This window comes from Thamnophis elegans, chromosome 2 (genome assembly GCF_009769535.1).
Source record: "Thamnophis elegans isolate rThaEle1 chromosome 2, rThaEle1.pri, whole genome shotgun sequence".
In the NCBI taxonomy this organism is placed as follows: Eukaryota; Metazoa; Chordata; class Lepidosauria; order Squamata; family Colubridae; genus Thamnophis; species Thamnophis elegans.
In genome coordinates this window covers 154599947-154621563 of record NC_045542.1, presented here as the reverse complement: position 1 = coordinate 154621563, position 21617 = coordinate 154599947, and positions in this window count along the sequence as shown.

The following is a 21617-nucleotide window of genomic DNA, read 5'->3' as shown; positions in this document are numbered from 1 at the left end:
CATGATGTCTTGTTTATGGCCATGTCACTTAATGATGAATTTTCTGGCCAATTGTCATAAGCTGAGAACCATGTGTAATATAATTTATTTGTTTTAAGCATATTGTGTTACCGGTAGCCTACTGCCCAGTACTAATAACTGGACAGATTCCCTGTTAACAAATCCAAATCACTTCTATACCTATACATTTTTTTTGAGCATTCTTTAAGGCATCTCCCCTAACTCCATACAGTGCATCATTATTTGATTAAAGATAGCAAATGCCATTCCTGGATAGCAAACCCAATCAAGATTGTAATTTTTTTAAAAAAAAAATGCTATTAACGATAAAACCAGAATATCTTTATATTCCAGTGATGGATTAAAAAAAAAACCCTATATAGTTGTGTAATAGAATTTGTAGCAGTCAAACATGCATACATAATATAAAGGATTAAATTATGGCAAAACAAAAGGAAAAATGGATTAGTGAAATGCAATTGGTAGAGGGCAGAAAGGTGAAATACTTAAGACCAATCACTACGTTATTCGAGTGTTTTGCAAATGCGCAAAAAACAACAACAACCCCATACAAAGTAGAAGAATAAACTTTTGAAGACCGAATTGCCAAATTACATCTATTGTTTTTTTTTTACTCAGGTTAATTAATAATTCCATGGCCCAAAAATGAAGGCAGAAAGAAAGCCTATACTGTATAAACTTCAATATAGTAATAATGATCCGACATCCATTAAATGTCCTCTCTCATATTGACTCAGGTTTTAGAAGCTCTATTCCCATTAATAAACATCCCCTCGCCATCTGCTCAATTCCTAACTTAATTCTCATACATGTACTAAATATTTAGAAGTTCTGAAAAGGAAAGTATTCTGGGCAGGTTCCCTGGGCTTTGCAACCTCCATTCATTAGCACCCTCTGCTGGCTACCTGAAATTGTCATGGTCCTAATCAGCTTCACCGGTAAAGCAGGAATGTCCAACCACTTGACTTGCCAGAAGAGGAATTGTCTTCAGACACCTGTGAAATGTGTAATATAGTTAATGTATATTAATTCATGGGACGCGGTGGCTCAGTGGCTAAGACTCGGAAAGGTTGGCAGTTCGAAACCCTAGTGCCGCGTAACGGAGTGAGCTCCTGTTACTTGTCCCAGCTTCTGCCAACCTAGCAGTTCCAAAGCACGTAAAAAATGCAAGTAGAAAAATAGGGACCACCTTTGGTGGGAAGGTAACAGCATTCTGTGCGCCTTTGGCGTTTAGTCATGCCGGCCACATGGCCACGGAGACGTCTTCAGACAGTGCTGGCTCTTCGGCTTTGAAACTGAGATGAGCACTGCCCCATAGAGTCAGGAACGGCTAGCACATATGTGCAAGGGGAACCTTTACCTTTATATTAGTTCATAATGTTAAATGTTTATGATATTGTGGGATGTCATTAATAGATGTCCAAGGTGGCATGAGGTTCATGGACCATGGTTTGGACGCACCTCCCCTAAAGACTTCCTTTAGCTTCCTAAGTGCCTGGGAGCAAGCAAGTACAGGCATTCCTTGACTTACAACAGTTCATTTAGTGACCGTTTGAAGTTACAACAGCACTGAAAAAAGTGTCTTATAACTGTTTTTCACACTTATGACCATTGCAACATCCCCACGGTCACGTGATTTGCAATCGGATGCTTGACAAATGGTTCATATTTATGACATGTTCTGTGATCACACAATCCCCTTTTGCAACAAGCAAAGTCAGTGGGGGAAGCCAGGTTTACTTAACCACCATATTACTAATTTGACCACTGCAGCAATTCACTTAACAAATGTGGCAAGAAAAGTCGTAAGATGGGGGGGGGGGGAACTCATTCAATGCATTTCTTACTTAGCAACATAAATTCTGGGCTAAATTGTCATGTCAAGGACTACCTGTAGACAATTCTAAGACATTCCTTTTAATGTGAATTGTTCATTGTGTGCTTGCTTTTACTCTTGTAATTTCTTCCTTTCCTGTGAGTGTAAATATACAGTATTTCTTGGACTATAAGACACATCTTTATGTTGGTGCATCTTATATACCTCATACAGCAATTTTTGGCCTCCTGAAGCCCCACCCCTGCATCCCATTTTTGCAAAAAATGGGCCATTTTTCACAAAAAATTGAGGCTTTTTTGCCTTCCCTCAGCTCCCAGCAGCCTTCTGCAGGCTTCAGCTGGGCTGGGGCAAGGAAAAAATGCCCCCTTTTGCAAAAAAGGGGTGCTTTTCACAAAAATGGAGGCTTTTTTGGCTTCCCTCAGCCCCCAGCAGCACTTTGCAGGCTTCAGCAGGGCTGGGGGGCACTTTTGCCTTGCCCCAGCCCTGCTGAAGCCTGCAGAGTGCTGCTGGGGGCTGAGGGAAGGCAAAACCTTTTTTTTTTACTCACCTCTTCAAAATCTTGGTGTGTCTTATACACCAGTGCGTCTTATAGTCTGAAAAATACGGTAATATTTCCTTTTGCTACAGTAATTCAGAATTGAGATGGGATGCTGTAGGATGGCAGAATAGGAAAAAGGGCTATGAAATTTATTCCTCTTTCCCAACTTCCTTTGTAAACCAAGTTTCAGAACGTGAACCTTTCTCATCCTAAGGGCTCATCTGGCTCTTTGCGGTTTTATATTTCTGATCCTCTAAGTATGCTCAGGGTTGATTTCGTAATAAACCTTTTTCAAGATTTATTACCATCCTGCGTCCGCCTTCGTGTTCTTTGTACTTTGATGTCTGTCCTGCAAATGCCCTTGGACCTTGGGGGTCAAATGGGTTTGTTGCTAATGTACCTACCTCCCAACAGCGTTGCAACAGCCCTGCCTGTGCTCCTCGAGTCAGTAGCCGAGCTGGCGGTTGAGTTCCCCAGGCTTGTAGTGCTGGGGGATTTCAACCTGCTGTCGCTCGGTGAACGCTCTGATGGAGGGCAGGAGTTCATGGCTTCCATGACAGCCATGGACTTGACCCAGGTAATTCAGGGTCCGACTCATTCAGCGGGGCACACGCTCGACCTCGTATTTCTCTCGGAGCAGTGGAGACGTGATCTAGATTTGAAGGGCATTAAGATCTTGACCTTGTCATGGTCAGATCACTTCCTACTAAGGCTCAACTTTCGGAAACCAATCCCCCACTGTAGGGAGGGGGAACCGATTAGATGGTTCCGCCCCAGGTCCCTGATGGACCCTATGGGATTTCAGATGGCACTTGGTGAGATACCTGACTCTCTTGCCCACAGTCCGGCGGAGTCCTTGGTCGCTGCTTGGAATATAGCGGCGGCAGAGGCTCTAAACCGGGTTGCGCCTTTATGGCCTCTTTGCGGCAGTGGATCCAGGAGGGCTCCTTGGTTCACCGAGGAACTCCAGGAGATGAAGTGCCAAAAGAGACGCCTAGAGCGACGCTGGAGGGCTAGTAACTCCGAATCCGACCAAACACAATTAAGAGCCTTTATTAGGAGTTATCTAGTGGCGATACGGGCGGCAAAATGTGCGCATTTTTCCGCTCATATTGCATCTGCAGAATCTCGCCCAGCCGCCCTGTTTAGGATAGCCCACTCCCTCTTGAAAGGGAGGGATGCAGACGAACCCTTACAGGGTAGAGCTGAGGAATTTGTTTCTGTCAGATAAAATATCTCGGATCGGGACGGACCTGGACTCCACTTGGACGGTACCAGCCGAGGCGCTGGGGGAAGGTCCTGATCAGATTTTATGGAGCGAGTTTCAACTTGTCGCTCCTGAGGAAGTGGACAAGGCCATGGGAGCGGTGAGTCCTCCACCTGTTTACTGGACCCGTGTCCCTCCTGTCTGGTCTCAACCAGCAGGGAGGTGACACGTGGCTGGCTCCAGAGGATTGTTAACACCTCTCTTCTGGGGGGATCCTTCCTTAAGAAACCTTCCCTGGACCCAGCCATTTTGAACAACTATCGCCCAGTCTCCAACCTCCCCTTCATGGGGAAGGTTGTCAAGAAGGTGATGGCCTTTCAACTCCGACGGACCTTGGATGAAACATTATCTGGATCCCTTTCAGTCGGGTTTCAGGCCTGGTTACGGCACCGAAACTGCTTTGGTCGCGCTGATCGATGATCTCTGGCGGGCTTCTTGACCTCTCAGCGGCCTTCGATACCATCGACCATGGTATCCTTCTGCGACGGTTACGCAAGGTGGGAGTGGGAGGCACCGTCTTAAAGTGATTCTCCTCCTACCTCTTGGACAGGTCGCAGTCGGTGTTGGTTGGGGGACAGAGATCGACCCCTAGGCCCCTCAAATATGGGGTGCTGCAGGGCTCGGTCCTGTCCTCCCTCCTATTTAACATCTACATGAAGCCGCTGGGTGAGATCATATGCCGGCACGGGATTAAATATCATCAATATGCGGACGATACTCAATTGTATCTGTCCGCCCCATGCCAACTCAGCAAAGCAGTTGAAGTGATGTGCCAATGCCTGGAGGCTGTCAGGGTCTGGATGGGAGCGAACAAGCTTGCACTCAATCCAGACAAGACCAAGTGGCTATTGATGTTGCCTCCCAAAGATGGTCCCGACATTCCACCTCTTAGCCTGGGGGGTGAAGTTATACATCCCTCGGAGAGGGCCCGCAATTTGGGTGTCCTCCTGGATCCACAGCTGATGTTAGAACACCATTTGTCGGCTGTGACCAGTGGGAGCTTTGCCCAGGTTTGCCTGGTGCACCAGTTGCGGCCCTATCTGGACCGGGAGGCACTTTGAATAGTCACTCACGCCCTCGTCACCTCAAGACTGGATTACTGTAACGCACTCTACATGGGGCTGCCCCTGAAGTGTGTTCAAAGACTGCAGTTGGTCCAGAATGCAGCCGCGTGAGCGATAATGGATGTACCTAGATATACCGTATTTTCACCCATATAACCCGCGGGTTATATGCGGTTTTTACATGCACAGCGCCCCCCTGCGGGTTATATGCGTGGGCGGGGTATACGGAAGATATTTTACACGATCGGAGGCTTGCACAGGCTTGTTTCTCCGTTTCTTCCCCCACCCCGATCTCAGCTGTTTCCTTCTCCTCCGTTCCTTTCCTCTTCCCCAGCTTGCGCAGGCTTGTTTCTCCGTTTCTTCCCCCACCCCGATCTCAGCTGTTTCCTTCTCCTCCGTTCCTTTCCTCTTCCCCAGCTTGCGCAGGCTTGTTTCTCCGTTTCTTCCCCCCCCCATCTCAGCTGTTTCCCTTCTCTCTTACTCGTCGCGGGTTATATGCGTGGGGCGGGTTATATGCGTGGGCGGGGTATACGGAAGATATTTTACACGATCCGGAAAACCCGCGGGTTATATGCGTGGGCGGGTTATTTGCGTGGGCGGGTTATATGGGTGAAAATACGGTACCCATGTTACACCTATCCTCTGTGAGCTGCACTGGCTCCCCATTGGTCTCCGGACCCGCTTCAAGGTGCTAGTTGTTACTTTTAAAGCCCTACATGGTATTGGACCTGGCTACCTGAGAGACCGCCTCCTGCCATTCACCTCCCAACGACCAATAAGATCGCACAGGTTGGGCCTCCTCCAGGTGCCGTCGACCAGACAATGCTGGCTGGCAGCTCCCCGAGGGAGGGCCTTCTCTGTAGCTGTGCCGGCCTTATGGAACGAGCTACCTGCTGAGATCCAGACCCTTACCACTCTCCCGGCCTTCCGTAAAGTGACCAAGACCTGTCTGTTCCGGCAGGCCGGGGGCTGTTGATTAAAATCCAGCCCCACTTGATTGAATGGATGATATCTTATTTTTAATAATTGTATTTTTAATATTTTATGTTTTTACTTTTGTTGTGAGCTGCCCAGAGTCCCTAGGGAGTGGGTGGCATACAAATCTTATTAGTTGCAAATCTTATTAAATTCTAAATTAAGCCTTGATGCCCAGATTGTCTGCATATATATCTTGTATAATGGAGTGAGAAATGCTCAACAGGCCCTCTCTGGATGCTAGATGGGGTGGATGGATTCAATTTTCCTGATGGGAAGTGTTAATACCACTTTATAATGCTTTGGTAAAACCACACTTGGAATACTGCATCCAGTTTTGGTTGCCCTAATGTAAAAAAGGTGTTGAGACTCCAGAACAGGGGTGTCAAACTCGTGTTGTCATAGCGTCACATAGTATCGCGACTTTTTTCCTGTTCGCTAAATCAGGCGTGGTGGGTGTGACGCATCTGGCCCGCAGGCTGTGAGTTTGACAGCCCTACTCTAAAAAGAGTGCAAAGAAGACCAACAAAGATGATTAGGAGACTTTCCTAAAACATATAAAGAACTGTTGCTGGATTTGGGTATGTCTAGTTTAATGAAAAGAAGGACTAGGGGAGACTTGATAGTAGTGTTCCAATATCTCAGGGGCTGCCACAAAGAAAAGGAAGACAAGCTATTCTTCAAAGCACCTGAGAGTGGGATAAGAAGCAACGGGTGGAAACTAATCAAGGAGAGAAGCAACTTAGAACTAAGGAGAAACTTCCTGACAGAACAATTAATCAGTGGAACAACTTGCCTCCAGAAATTGTGAATGCTCCAACACTGGAAGTCTTTAAGAAGATGTTGGAGAACCATTTGTCTGAAGCGTATTCTATTCTATTCTATTCTATTCTATTCTATTCTATTCTATTCTATTCTATTCTATCCCATCCCATCCCATCCCATCCCATCTCCACCCCCATTCCCATTCCATTCTTTCCTTCTCCTTTTCCTATTCCTATTATGATGTGATGCCTGAAACACAATATATTTTGGGTTCAGCAATTTTCAGCTGGCTGTGGAATTCTGGGAGTTGAAATCCACACATATGAAAGTTGCCAAGCTTGAGGAACACTGATCTACCTACTAGCGAGTAGACACTTAATGTCCTGTGAGAATTGAAAGTGGAGCAAAGATGGTGAAGGCACTTCTGTGTTTGCACAGGGCAGCCAAAGAGTAGGAGCAACAGAAATAACTTCAATTACATCACTGGATAAAAAGCAATGAGGACATTTTAAATCTCTGCTTATATCACTAGTGGTGCCATCTGAGCTGCACTTTGAGACGGTACTCAGCCCTATCCAAGTATAGTGAATGAGGAGCCTCTAAATAAAGGGCTGATTTAGTGCATTTTGAAGTAAAGTAGGCATGGGTTTAACATGATCAAACTTTAACGTAGTACTTAAAACTTAAGCCGAAGTCTCAACAAGTCAGGAGTTAATTATGTTTGCTGTCTCTTCCAGCCCAGTGAGGGAAATTAACCTCATGTCACCCCCCCCCCCCGTGTCCGCTGTCTATGCTGTTCTCTCAATGATCTTTGGGAAAATCCCTGAGGATTTGGCAAGTGAAGAGATGAAGTGTTCTCCATGATTTTCATAATTGCAGATGAGAAACATGGGGTGGACTGCAGCTGTGGCAAGATGGGCCATCAGGATTAAAAGTTCAAGCAAAATTTAGTGAAGCGACTGGAGAGTTCAGTCACCTGGAAATAGTCAATGAGGGAGAAATTTGGCGGGATAATGGTAAAATACCAGAAAGATAGTGAATTAAACCCCAGAAGGCATAATGGGTAAACATCAAGCTGCGTTAGTTAGTGATGCCTGCATATTGTACAGATCTGCATATTCTCAGCGGAATCAGCCTAATGCAAGACAAGCCATGCAGACAATGTCAGCCTAAAGTCCTAAATCATCCCCCTTTCCCTAAGTCTTTTTTGAATTCCATGGACACACTTGAAATCCCAAGAGTGTTACATGCACCAACCCTAAAATATCCTCAAATTCTCTAACAGCACAAAGCAAAATATCAGATATATTTACTGTATTTTTTGGAGTATAAGACACACCTTTTTCCCCTCAAAAAAGAGGGTGAAAATCTGGCTGTGTCTTGTACATTGAATACAGCGTTTTTGGCCTTCTGAAACCCCGCCCCCTTTGCAAAAATGGCCATGCATAGCCTTTAAGAGGCTTCCAGAGTGCTCCTGGGGGCTGGGGAGGGCAAAAATGAGTGAAAGGCAGGCAGCTTTTTGCCCCCACCCCAGCCTTCAGGAGCACTCCTAAAGGCTATGCATGCCTTTTTTTTGACAAAATGGGAAGAATGCAGATTACAAAAATTATTTTTTTAAAATTTGCCTCTTCAAAATCTTGGTGAGTCTTATACTCCAGTGCGTCTTATACTCTGAGAAATATGGTAATAAAAAAAGTTTGTTCTAAATCAACAAACTATGACCCCTTCCTTAAGTTTCAGATTTATCATTGATTCTCAAACATTTGTTGTATGAGAATAATTTAATAAATACTATCTTAATAGTACTATGAATAATAATAATAATAATAATAATAGTGCTATGAATAAAAATAATGATAAAACCAACTTGAATGTAGCATGAATTTGATTACAAGGAGGCATTTGAAACCCTGCCACATGATAGGAGGGGATCAAGTGCCTAGAAATAACAGGAGTCATTAGAAACATCAGAGGTTTTGTGCAAAGATTGATGGCACAAGGGAAGACATGCTAGTCAATGCTGATTGGGAGAGATTGTTATCAAGAGAGGAATCTTCCAAGGAGATTCAATTTTGCCACTACTGTTTCTCATTGCACTGAATTCTTTTGTCAATGATACTAAATAACTCAGGCCATTGCTATCAAAAATAATAATAAAAAAATCTGCCAGACTAGCTCACTTCCTTTATATGGATGATCTAAAGCACGGATGCTCAAACTACATCGCCCTCCTCCAGCAGTCTGCCTTATCTTCCAGCCCACGGGGCTTGCAAAGCTCTGTTCATTGTGGGTGCCTATGAAGATAAGGCTGACACAGGAGGTGGGACACATGATCCAGGCCCACTGTGCTCGGCTGAAGGCCAGCAGGTGGATGGGGGAGGGCCGACTGGCAGAGGGGTGATGCGGGTAATGCAGCCTCGGCCATGGGTGCCCTCCCGCCTTCTGGCAGTCACAGCAGGTGAGGCCCAGCAGCTGTGGAGAGTCCAGGGGGGGGGGGAAATGCCAGCGCCTGCCACTCCCTTTGGATGCAAAAGGAGTGGCATCCACCAAGGCAGCTGGAGCAGTGGGTGAGAAGATGCATGGATGCCGCCAGGAACAAGGATGCTCAGGCTTACGTCTGTCCAGGTGAGCTTATCAGCCCCGGATCCATCATTGGACAGATTTCACAGGGCTGCCGCAATGGGGGATGGGCGCACTCTGGGAATGGGAGAATAGAAAAGGGAATATAGTCACAATAACATTCTTTCACATGAGCTCAAGGTCGAGTTGCTGGCACCTGGAGGAGAGTGATTGTAGTTTGGCGGGAGAGAGGAAATTGCAAGTGGGGCATGTGATGTGAATGTTGTTATTGGGGCAGAGTGTGAGTTTTAGTGTGGCAGGAGGAAAGTTTCAGATTTGGGTTTCTCCCAGATGTGCCAACATGACTTCTCTAATAAATTCTTACTTTAATGGACTTTGTCTTCGAGTTCTGAATTGTATTGAGGGTTTAATTAGAACGTTGGCAGCTTGACAATGTGATTCCACCAGGAAAGAGACAGAGGGGAGAGGGCAGGCATTTGTGGGTCAGAGGGCAGGCACTTGTGGGTCCTGCTGCTGCTGCATACAAAGAGAGATTCAGCAGTGCCATGATGCCTTTGCCTAGAACAAAGGGGGAAGGAACCATGTAGGCCCATAGAGAGGAGAAGGGAGAGGAGGGGCATTCCAGCTGTTTGCATCGAGGCTCGTTTGCAGAGCATTCTAAGCTTTGTCTCTTGGATTCTCAGGCCCCAGTGCTGCAGCGGAAATCAGGCAGGAGGGCAGGAATCCTTTGCCCATTCATTCATGCAGACAGAGGGTGTGTTGTGTTCCTCAATGGATTAAACTAGGGTAGAATAAACAGCCATCAAGGGAGGCAGAGTGAGAGTGAGAGTGGGAGAGATAGAGATAGATAGATAGATAGACACAGAGAGAGAGACAGAGACAGACAGACAGACAGACAGACAGACAGAGACAGAGACAGAGACAGAGAGACAGAGACAGACAAACAGACACACACACACACAAACACACAGAGACAAGGACAGAGATAGAGAGAGACAGAGACACACACAGAGAAACACACAGAGACACACACACACACACAGATGGACAGAGAGAGAGAAAGACACACAGCGAGAGACAGAGATAGATAGATAGATAGATAGAAACAGAGATAGACAGACAGAGAGAGAGAGAGAGAGAGAAAAGAGAGAGACAGGGACAGAGAAATAGAGTCAGAGCCAGAGCGAGCAAGCAAGAGACACACAGAGAGAAATTATATTATTATTTCATGGTTTTTTTGCACTACAAATAAGATATGTGCAGTGTGCATAGGAATTTGTTCAAGTTTTTTTCCCAAACTATAGTCCAGCTCCCCAATAGTTTGAGGGATTGTGAACTGCCCCCCTGTTTAAAATGTTAGAGGATTCATGATATAGACGGTGAACAGAGATCTACTCTAATAATCAAAGGCAATAGTTTTCTGAAGGGGCCCTTGAGAATCATTCTAGAATGTATCTCAGACCACCTTCTCAATTGTCCTACTTTCTGAAGAGAAGATGTTGGTCAGTGAATAATCTGTTAAAAATCTTGAGTCCATTGCTAATCCTGCCCATAGGCAGAGATAACATTGACCTGTTAAAGAAAACCTTTGTAAAATATATCGACAGCGAGCCAAATAAAAAAGCAAAAATTGTAAAGATACCTGCTGAGAAAGAAAGAAATAACTGTGGAGGGCACAGACCTCAAGCACAAAGAAGGCAGAGATGTGATAAGTGCAGTTATTACTTAGAGACCAATCAGATTACTCTGCAGACTTCTATCTATCATCCATCTCTATCTCTCCCCTTCCCCCTTTTCTATTTATGTCACCCATCTCTGCAGTAAAGCAACTGTCTTACAGATCATACATGCCAAATGGCTGCCATTTAGAAGAGTCTGAATGCCAGAAGCAAAACTTCTTCAAGGAAAAACAAAGCCCAGTTGCCTTTTGAAAAAGTACTTTTGGGACAACCATAAACTGGATGACTGAGAAACTCCATAGATGTGAAGAAGAGATGCTAGCTAGGAGTCAATCTGAGAACAGAGAGGGGAACCCCCAATGGCTTAACAAACAGAGAATCTATTTTACGAAAGGCTCACTTAATGAATGAAGAATTAAAAATGGCAGCAGGAAGATTGTAGTTTCAGAGTTGCAAGATTCTGTTAACATACCCTTACATAAAGTAGAATTAGCTCATCTAGTCCTGTATCCTGTATCCTGCATCCTGTATCCTGTAGCGAAGCACCTCTCCTCCATTTTCTGACTTGGATATGCATCCCCAGGCTGGAGAGATTGTCTTGCAGTGCAACGAAGGCTCAGTTTCCATGTTTTACGTTGTTCTCTGATATATGGGTTTCCTGGCAGCTGTTTGCTTAGTGGTGGCATTCCTGACCCAGAGGTTGCCTGGGGCCTTCAATGAAGCCAAGCTGATCACCTTCAGCATGCTGGTCTTCTGTAGCGTTTGGATCTCCTTTGCGCCCACCTACCTCAGCACCAAGGGTAAGTACCTGGTAGCCGTGCAGGTCTTCTCCATCTTGGCCTCCAGTCCTGGGCTGCATCTTTTCCCCCAAATGATACATTATTCTTTTTCGACCTGATTTGAATAGAAAGGAGCAACTAATTCTCAAAAGCTTAACAGAAATGTGATTTTAAGTGTGTACAAATTAGAAGCACCAGTGCTTATTTCAGTTCCCCCAACCATTTGTAGACCGAATATGATAATTTTTTAGGGAAGCTCATTATATCTGTTTTACACTTCGATTCTAAAGATTATCCAATTTCTTTTTAAAAAATCTTTCTTTTAAAGTTATTGTAGAATCAGAACTTTACATTTTTCCAAAAACAAAAAGAAATAACAATAAAGACCACTGTAGAAACCAGACCCTAATTTTTTTTTGTAAGAAATTGGCTGTTGTTATCTGATTGTGTGTAGATCTTTGAGATATCTTTTTATGCTGTCACATCAAATCTTTTGGGTTCATTTTGCACATCATGATATCTTGAGCAGTCCCTCTCTTACCCTTAGGGAGAAGGCGGCAGTGGCAAACCAGTTCTGAGAAATCTTGCTAAGAAAATGGCACAAACTTGCTCAGTCAGTCTGAAACGGAGAGCCTCTCCCTCAACAATTATTCATGGTACATGGCAGGCTTGAATTCTAAATCCAAACTCTCCTTTTCCATGAATTATGTTGCTGAATTTGATGTTTTCTTCCTTCAAGAAACCTGGCTAAATACCTGCTTGTTTATAAGTGGGTATAATTATTTCTCTCAAGAAAAAAAAAGTCTGCTAAATTTGGCTTAAATCTTAATGCTAACTTATTCCCCAATTGGGCTCAAGTCTCAAGTACTGAAATAAATAAGTTTATAACCTTAAAGAGAATCTACAAAATGATGTATAAAGGGATCTAAAATATGTAAGAGATGTAAAAAATCAAAAGGAACATTTTATTATCTTTGATGGGCTTGATAGACAGGGATACATATATTAATTTAAAAAATTGAGACTACTGTGTACAATTTAAATCAATTTAAAATGCATGGTGTATGTTATTTTTAAACATGATAACAGCCAGCAAGTCTGCTATTTGTTCAATGTTGTAAAGACAATGTTGGAAAGACAATTCCTAGTATGAAAGTTTCAGTTTCAGTTTCAGTTTTGGTTTATTTGTATGCCGCCCTTCTCCAGGAGGGACTCAGGGCGGCGAACAACTCAAAGGGGAAAGAGAACACAAACAACAGTACACATAATTAAAATACACGAAAATCACACAGCCATACCAGTCGAGAGGGGATGGGAACTCATCAACCCCAGGCCTGCTGGCACAGCCAGGTTTTGACGGCTTTCCGGAAGGCCTGGAGAGAGGTGAGGGTCCGGATCTCCGCGGGGAGTTCATTCCAAAGGGCTGGAGCTGCTACAGAGAAGGCCCTCCCCCGGGTAGTAGCCAGATGGCATTGGCTGGTGGATGGAACCTGGAGGAGGCCGACCCTGTGTGATCTGACGGGTCTTTGGGAGGTAATTGGCAGCAGGCGGTCTCTCAAGTACCCAGGTCCAATACCATGAAGGGCTTTATAAGTTACGACTAGCACTTTGAAGCGTATCCGGAGACCGATCGGTAGCCAGTGCAGCTCGCGGAGGATAGGTGTAACGTGGGTGTACCGAGGTGCACCCACAATTGCTCGCACGGCTGCATTCTGGACGAGTTGAAGTCTCTGAATACTCTTCAAAGGCTGCCCCATGTAGAGCGCATTGCAGTAGTCCAGTCTTGAGGTCATGAGGGCGTGAGTGATTGTTGCGAGTGCCTCCCGGTTCAGGTAGGGGCGCAACTGGTGCACCAGGCGAACCTGGGCAAATGTCCCCCTGGTCACAGCCGACAGGTGATGTTCTAAAGTCAGCTGTGGATCCAGGAGGACTCCCAAGTTGTGCGCCCTGTCTGAGGAGTGTAAATTTTCACCCCCCAGCCTGAGTGATGGAATAATAGCCAAATTCTTGGGAGGAAAACAGCACAGCCACTCGGTCTTGTCTGGATTGAGTACAAGCTTGTTAACCCCCATCCAGACCCTGACAGCCTCCAGCCTCCAGAATGGTTAGTATAACAGGTAACAAATTGAGTTGGAAGGGACCTTATAGGGCATCTAGTCCAACACCCCCCCCCATGCCGCTCAAGCAGGAGACCCTACACCATTTATTACAAATGGCAGTCCAGTCCTTTCTTGAAAGTCTCAAGTGATGAAGCTCCCACAACTTCCGAAGGAAAAGCTGTTCCATTGGTTAATTGTTCTCACTATCAGAAAGTTCATCCTTGTTTCTAGGTTGAATCTTGCCTAGTAAAAGTGATGGAACTTGCAGGGATGGCAAACTGATGGCTCTCATTAGAAAAAAGACACTCGCAAAATGTAATATTATTCAAAAAGTTTTTGTGGAGTTTTTGAACAAAACAGAGGGAGGGAAATCAAAATATAACACATGGATTTTATGATAAGTAGAGTTTATTGATAGGTGCTGATGGAAGCTCAAGTGTAATATTAAAGTAAGGGGTGAATTAAAGTGTTAACTATGTCTTATATAGAAGAAGAAGAAGTTGGGAGTCACTTTTTTCTATATTTGTATATATTTTACTATTTTTGCACTTCTATCACCTATAGTTGTGGTGGTGAATCTATGGCACACGTGCCACAGGTGGCATAGAGAGTCCTCTCTGCGAGCATGCAAGCTGTTGCCCCAGATCAGCTCTGCATGCTTGTGTGCCTCCCATCAGCCAGCTGATTTTTGAGTCTCTGCTGTGCATGCACGAGGGGGGGTTTGCATGGGGGGCAAGGGGAGCATGGGGAGGAGGTGAAGCGCCCCCTCCCATGGCCTGTTTTTGGTCCCAGGAGGCTGCAGGGAGGCCTACTAGGCCCAAAATGTGGGGCAGGGGAAGTGGGGAGATCGTCCACACAAGCGCAGGGTATCAGGGCATGTGGAGTGGTGGTGTCACGCATGCAGGGACATGCAGTCAGGGGAGGCGGGGCCTCACCAGTCTCATGAGGAAAAGAAAAGAATTTTTAAAATAATTAAAAAGGCTAAGGTAGTTGCTGCCAGACTTCAAGTCACAGTGACTCTGAGTTTGCTTAGTGCTAACTGTAGGGGGAGGTGAGAGAACTATGGGCCTCCTTTGCATAACAAATTTTTCACGTTTTAACTGTTGCTCAGAGTTAACCGAGGGTTAAAAGGCGAAAAATTCCTTATGCAAAGGAGGCACGTGATTCTCTCACCTCCTCCTGCAGAGGGCACTTTGTTTAGAGGCTTTTTTAAAACAGTTAAGCAGAGTCATTCACATGGTGACTCTAGCAGCAACTATCCTAGCTTGCCTGGCCCTGGCCTGGCTAGACCAAATCTTGCATTTTTGACGCAGCTGGAAGATATGTGGGTCAGAGGGTAGGGGCAGGGAGGAGGAATTCAAAATTATTTGTAATGTAAGTAATTGTAATTTGTTTTTAGTGTGTGTGTGTGTGTGTGTGTGTGTGTGTTTTACCTGCCTCTGCTGGCCCGCGGGCTGGAACATTTATTTTTATTTTTTATTTTTTAAGCCATGCAGCCTCGGCCCACCATAGAGCAAAACATGTCCTGGTTTGTGGCCGGGAGGCATACTGGCACTTTGTGCCAGCGTGCCTCCCGGCCACAAACCAGGACATGTTTCGCTCTATGGCGGACTGAGGCAGCATGCACTTTAAAGTGCTGGCATGCCTTCTGGGCTGGCCATTCAGCGGGACATGCTTCATGTGCTCCATCCTGGCGGGCGGAGAGGGCGAGGGAGGACTGGAGGTGACGGGCGGGTGGGCGGGTGGGCTCAGCAGTGCCGCTGCACTGGCAGAGCCAGCCTGAGGGACAAGGGGTGGCCGAGCCTCAGCTGCCCGAGCAGCCTTGCTTCGCTGCCTGCCCGTCTGTCGTCTCCAGTCCTCCCTCGCTCTCTCCGTCCACCGGGATAGAGCTGGAAGCCTCGCTGGAGCAGTCGGTGCCCAGGGGCATGGCTTTAAAGTGGCTGCAGGGCCCTGGCGGCAGGACTTTAAAGTCCCGGCACCGTCCGCCATAGAGCGGGTCCTGGTCCCGTTCTATGACGGACGTGGCGCCGGGGCTTCAGCGGGGCTTTCGTGCTTGTCTCACCGGCCATGAAGCTCACCACACGTCACTGCATGCATGCATTGCATTATGGGTATGGACATGCATACATGTGCTGTCATGTGCGCAGTTTCGGCACACAACAACAAAAAGGTTAGCCATCACTGACCTATAGCTTCCCACCCCTCTTTTTAAGTATTTTTCTGATTGATGGTAATGGAGAGGAGCTTTCAAATAATATTTTCAGTAACTAGGAATGTGTTTTATTTTTTTTTATTTTTTTAAATTTTTGTTACATAGACAACACATACCCACAACAATAAAAAACAAAAAAACAAAAAACAAAACAAAACAAAACACACACACACACACACAAAACCCATCATCACATACAGCATGTTGTTTGGTTACAAGTGTTTTAACATTTATCATTCTTATACATTTATTATTTCATTTAATAGGTTATAATATACAGTTTGGGTTGCTTTGTTTACCATCCCTTCCTCCTGTTATAACACCACCTTATTTTCCCTTTCTTTTCTCCCTCCCTCCCTTCTCTTTTCTTCCTTCCTCTTCTCCTTTCCCTTCCTTCTTCCTATACCTTTCTCCTGCTCCTGCTCTTCCTCTTCCCCTTCCTACCCTCTCTCCTCCTCTTTCTCTCCTTTCCATCCTCCTCTCCTTACCTCCTTCTTTTCACCGTCTCTCCCTTCTCTACTTTCTTCCTTCCTCCTCTCCTTCCCCTTCCTTCTTCCCTTACCTCTCCTTTGCTCCTACTCTTCCTCTTTCCCTTCCTACCCTCTCTCCTTCCTTTTCTCTCCCTTCCATCTTCCTTTCCTTCCCCTTTCCTCCCTCCCTCCCTTCTCTACTTTCCTCCTTCCCCCTCTCCTTCCCCTTCCTTCTTCCCATACTTTCTCCTACTCCTGCTCTTCCTCTTCCCCTTTCTACCCTCTCTCCTCCTCTTTCTCTCCTTTCCATCCTCCTCTCCTTACCTCTTTCTTCTTTCCCCCATCTTCCTTTCATTCTCTCCTCCTCTCTCCCTTTCTTTTTCTATTATTGTTGGTGTGTCTATTTTAAATCTCAGTTTATGTTTCCTTGGGATGGTACTTCCGCCAATCCAGATATAATTTAGTATCATTTCTTATTCCCTTACCTTTGCTAATCTATCCTAACTATATTTCCCCCCACAGACACACTTTGTATCTTTCTATTGTATTTATACTTATATATTTGATACACACAACAATAAAAAAACCACAAAAAACCCACAACACACATATGTTATAAAAAAGTATATCAGCTGGTTACAAAAAGCTTTTGTGCATCTCTTCCATTAATTCATATTAATTTGAATGTGTTAACTCAAATATTTACTATATTAACATCATCATACCTCCACTTTTAGTTGACTACAGTTATTTAAACATCCTTCATCCTTAAATATACCAAAGTTCAATCCATAACCACATGCTGGCATTTCATTTGCTAAAACAGGATTTAGCCATTAGCTAAAACAGGATATGAGGACTTAATGTTAATGGAGGATTTTATAAATATTATCACATTAACATATCCTGTTTTAGCTAAACCTCCATAATATTTAATACCAAAGATTTCTAATCCTCCATGTATATAATTTATTATCATTCTCCTTTATTTAATTATATCCTATATCATAGCATTTTCCCCCTATTAGTAAAGATTTAACTGCATATAGTTTTATTTTATTTTTTTATAATAATTATTGTTAATAATCTTTATATATAATCTAAAGATATTTCTAACCTTCCCTTCTCATATCCAATTATTACTTATCATATCAACTCAACATTGTATACATTATTATCATTATCAATTTTTATTTAACTATACCTATTACAAATGGATTTAACTAAGTTTAGCTAATTTTGAATTATACTCTTCCATCTATCAACCTGTATCTCTCCAATAACAGAACAATCTTATATCTGCTGCCATTTGTGGATCCAATTCTCCAAACATCTTTATAAACAAGTCCATACGTTTGTCTATACTGTATCATAATAATTTCTTTTTCAGCATTTTCAACTTTTTGTTGCACCACCTCTGTTTTCGATGTCAAGTTGGTATTAGCCTCATTAAGATCCTCTAGACTATCTTCAATTCCGGAAACATGTTCTGTCAATACAGTTACAAGTCCCAGCATTTCATCTTTAATTTTAACAACCCTGGCATCAATTTTATCATACAACTCCTGTTTAAGTTCTTTTATTTCCCCTTTTATTTCTTTTATTTCTTCTTTTCCCTCCTGTTTTATCTCCTGTTTTATCTCCTCTTTAAGATCTCTAAGTTTATCTTCCATTTTAATTGTCTGAGCGTTGAGAGCCACACTTAATTCATTCAAGAAGAATTCTTTCGTTAACAAGTCTCCAGGAGGGGGTGTAGGGAGCGGAGGCTGCGACCTTGTGCCAGGCACTGGGGATGTGCCCCTGGGAATAGAGAGTGATGGTTTCAAATTAGGATTTGGTTTTGAGGCCATTCCAAATTTTATCTTCAAGCAGTTAATAAAACTCTACTGGCCGACTGTGCAGCTATAGGAAGAGATGCTGAATTTCTCCCTTTGTTTTGAAATTTGAGGCTTGGCAAGGCTTTACCAAGAATTTCAGAAAATAAGCATTGTAACAAGACAGTTCAGCAGATTCATCACCATTTAAATTCCAGATAAGCAAAATTAATGAGAGAAAGGAAGTCTTGTAAAAATGAAACTAATTAAAAAGTTTCTGCTGGCCGATTGTGAGGCAGGGTGATAAATCACTCCTGTCTCCTTTGAAGTTTTAAAGTTCTGTAGCGTTTAATAAGGAGATTAAGAAAATAATCATTGTTACAGGAGAATCCAGCCGGCTCGGCGCCGTTTTAAAAGCCTCTAAGTAAATAGATTTTCAGAAGAAGATCTTGTAAAAAAAAAAGAAGCTAGGATCTTGGTAAACAATTAATGTCCTCGTAATCTGATTCAGCTCGCATTAAAATCAAATAAATCAAAACTGTGAACTGAGTGGGAGAGATCTTACTTTGCACTGCGCAAGGCAGTTTGAAGTTCCCAGCACGGACGCCGTTCTGCCTTGGGCTGGCCCCCCTCTCTCTGCAGACACAAAAGCTGCAAAAATCGAAGGGCATTTGCCAGCAAAACTATATCTTCTTCCCTTCTTGCCTGAAGGATAAGAAACCTGTTAGACGTCAGGTAGATGATCATCTAAACAGATACGTGACCAGGAATTCGGGGGCAGCTATTTTAAGCTGCCACCATCAGTAAGCTCCACCCAGGAAGTCGATGGTTAATGGTTTAGATATAGACAAATATTTAGATAAAGAGAAAATGCCCTCAGTTAGAGAAGAGCACAGGCAAAAATTGAATCAACCAATAACCTCAGGGGAAATTTTGCAGGTAATTAAGCAATTAAAGTTAGGGAAAGCACCAGGTACAGATGGTTTGACAGCGGTTTACTATAAAAATTTACAGTTAGAAATGGTAGAACCTCTTAGAGAATTATTTAATAAGATTCAAACGGAAGGTAAAGTGCCTCCATCTTGGAAGACAGCGTTTATATCTTTGATATCCAAAGAAGATCAAGATACTACCCAACCAAAAAATTATAGACCTATCTCATTACTTAATGTAGATTATAAAATTTTTACTAAAATACTAGCAAATAGGTTAATGCTGGTTATTCAACAATTGATACACACCGACCAAACAGGTTTTATACAGGGGAGACAGATGAAAAGGAATGTCAGATTAATTATTAATGCATTAGAATATTTGGGAAAGAACAACCAAATCCCTGCTGCGTTTATATTTTTGGATGCTGAGAAGGCCTTTGATCGAGTTAACTGGCAATTTCTGTTGAAGATATTGCAAAAAATGCAGATAGGAGATAATTTTTTACAGTCAATTAAAGCAATATACCAACAGCAAACAGCACAAATTATAGTCAATGGAAGTTTAACAGACTCTTTTCAAATTGGAAAAGGTACAAGACAGGGCTGTCCTTTGTCCCCATTATTGTTTATTATAACTTTGGAAGTATTGTTGAATAAAATACGGGGCTTGGATGGTCTAAAAGGGATCAAGATTAGGCAGCAAGAATACAGAGTGCGCGCTTTTGCGGATGATTTGGTCATAATATTGGAACAACCGCAGGAATCCAGTATGGTTTTAATGAATACGATTAATCAATATGGTCAAGTGTCTGGTTTTAAAATAAATTTAGGAAAAACAAAAATATTAGCTATAAATATGAATACTAAACAAAAGGAAGAACTAGGAGTGATGCTAGGATGTGAGGTAGTTAAAAAAGTCAAATATAGCAATATAGCAATAGCAGTAGACTTATATACCGCTTCATAGGCCTTTCAGGTCTCTCTAAGCGGTTTACAGAGAGTCAGCATATTGCCCCCAACAATCTGGGTCCTCATTTTACCCACCTCGGAAGGATGGAAGGCTGAGTCAACCCTGAGCCGGTGAGATTTGAACCGCTGACCTGCTGATCTAGCAGTAGCCTGCAGTGCTGCATTTAACCACTGCGCCACCTTGGCTCTTGGAGTTAACATCTTGGAGTTAACATCTTAACTTCAAATGGGAAACTATATAAGCATAATTATGAACCACTTTGGCATAGTATACAGACAGAGATGAAAAAATGGGAGAAATTGCACTTTGTTGGGTAGGATAGCGGCAGTGAAAATGAACATCTTACCAAAATTTTTATTTCTCTTCCAAATGTTACCTATACTTAAAAAAGATGCAAATCTTTTAGAATGGCAGAAGGATATCAACAAATTTGTATGGGCAGGAAAGAAGCCGAGGGTAAAGATGAAAATAATGCAAGATGTACGCGAGAGAGGAGGCTTGAAACTACCTAACTTAAAACTATATTATGATGCAGGGGCACTATCTGTAATTAGTGATTGGACTCATTTAACTAATGATAGAATATTGAATATTGAGGGACACGATCTGGTATATGGTTGGCATGCTTACCTGTTATTCAACAAAAAATTGGACAAGAATTTTAAAAGTCATATTTTAAGAAATGCTTTACTGCGGGTCTGGAAAAAATACCAATATAAATTAAATGACAAGATACCCATGTGGGCAATTCCTAGACACGCAATTGAAAATATGAATATAGCACAAAAACAGGATAGAATTACCTACAGACAGCTTCTTATCTTGGAAAGGGGGTTACTACAATTAAAATCCTTAGAGGTATTAAAAGAGGAGAAGGTAGTTCAAATATGGTTCCAGTATGGGCAATTACAGGCTAGGTGGAAAATAGATCAAAAAATTGGTTTTATTCAAGTTGAGGATAATCTGTTTAAACAAATAAGAGATCAAAGCTTAATGCATATAAAGAGGATATATAATGTATTAATACAGATGGATTCGGAAACAGAATTAGTTAAAGATTGTATGATAAAGTGGGCTCAAAACATTGAAGAACCAATAATGCTGGATACATGGGAAAGAATCTGGGTAAGAAATGTGAAATTTACACAAGCTCAAAACCTGAGAGAAAATTTTTATAAGATGTTCTATAGATGGCATTTAGATCCTAAAAAGCTGGCTTCTATGTATCCGAATTTACAGCCTAAATGTTGGAGATGTGGCTCTCTCGATGCTACATATTTTCATATATGGTGGACCTGCCAAAAGGTTAAGGCATTTTGGATAAAAATATGGTGGATTATGCAAAATACCTTTAAAAGAAGGATAAAGTTTACTCCTTAGTTATTTTTACTAGGTATAAGTATTGACTTTACAGTGGTAGAGACTAACTTGATTCTGCACCTAATAACGGCAGCAAGACTGTTGGTGGTGCAATACTGGAAGAAGGAAGACTTGCCTACAATTCAAGAATGGACATTGAGGAAGAAGGCGGGGCTTAGCAGTGAGAAGACGGAGTTTCAGGCTATTCCTGAAATTCCTCTATTCCGAAGGAAATTGGACGGTCTGTTTTGGA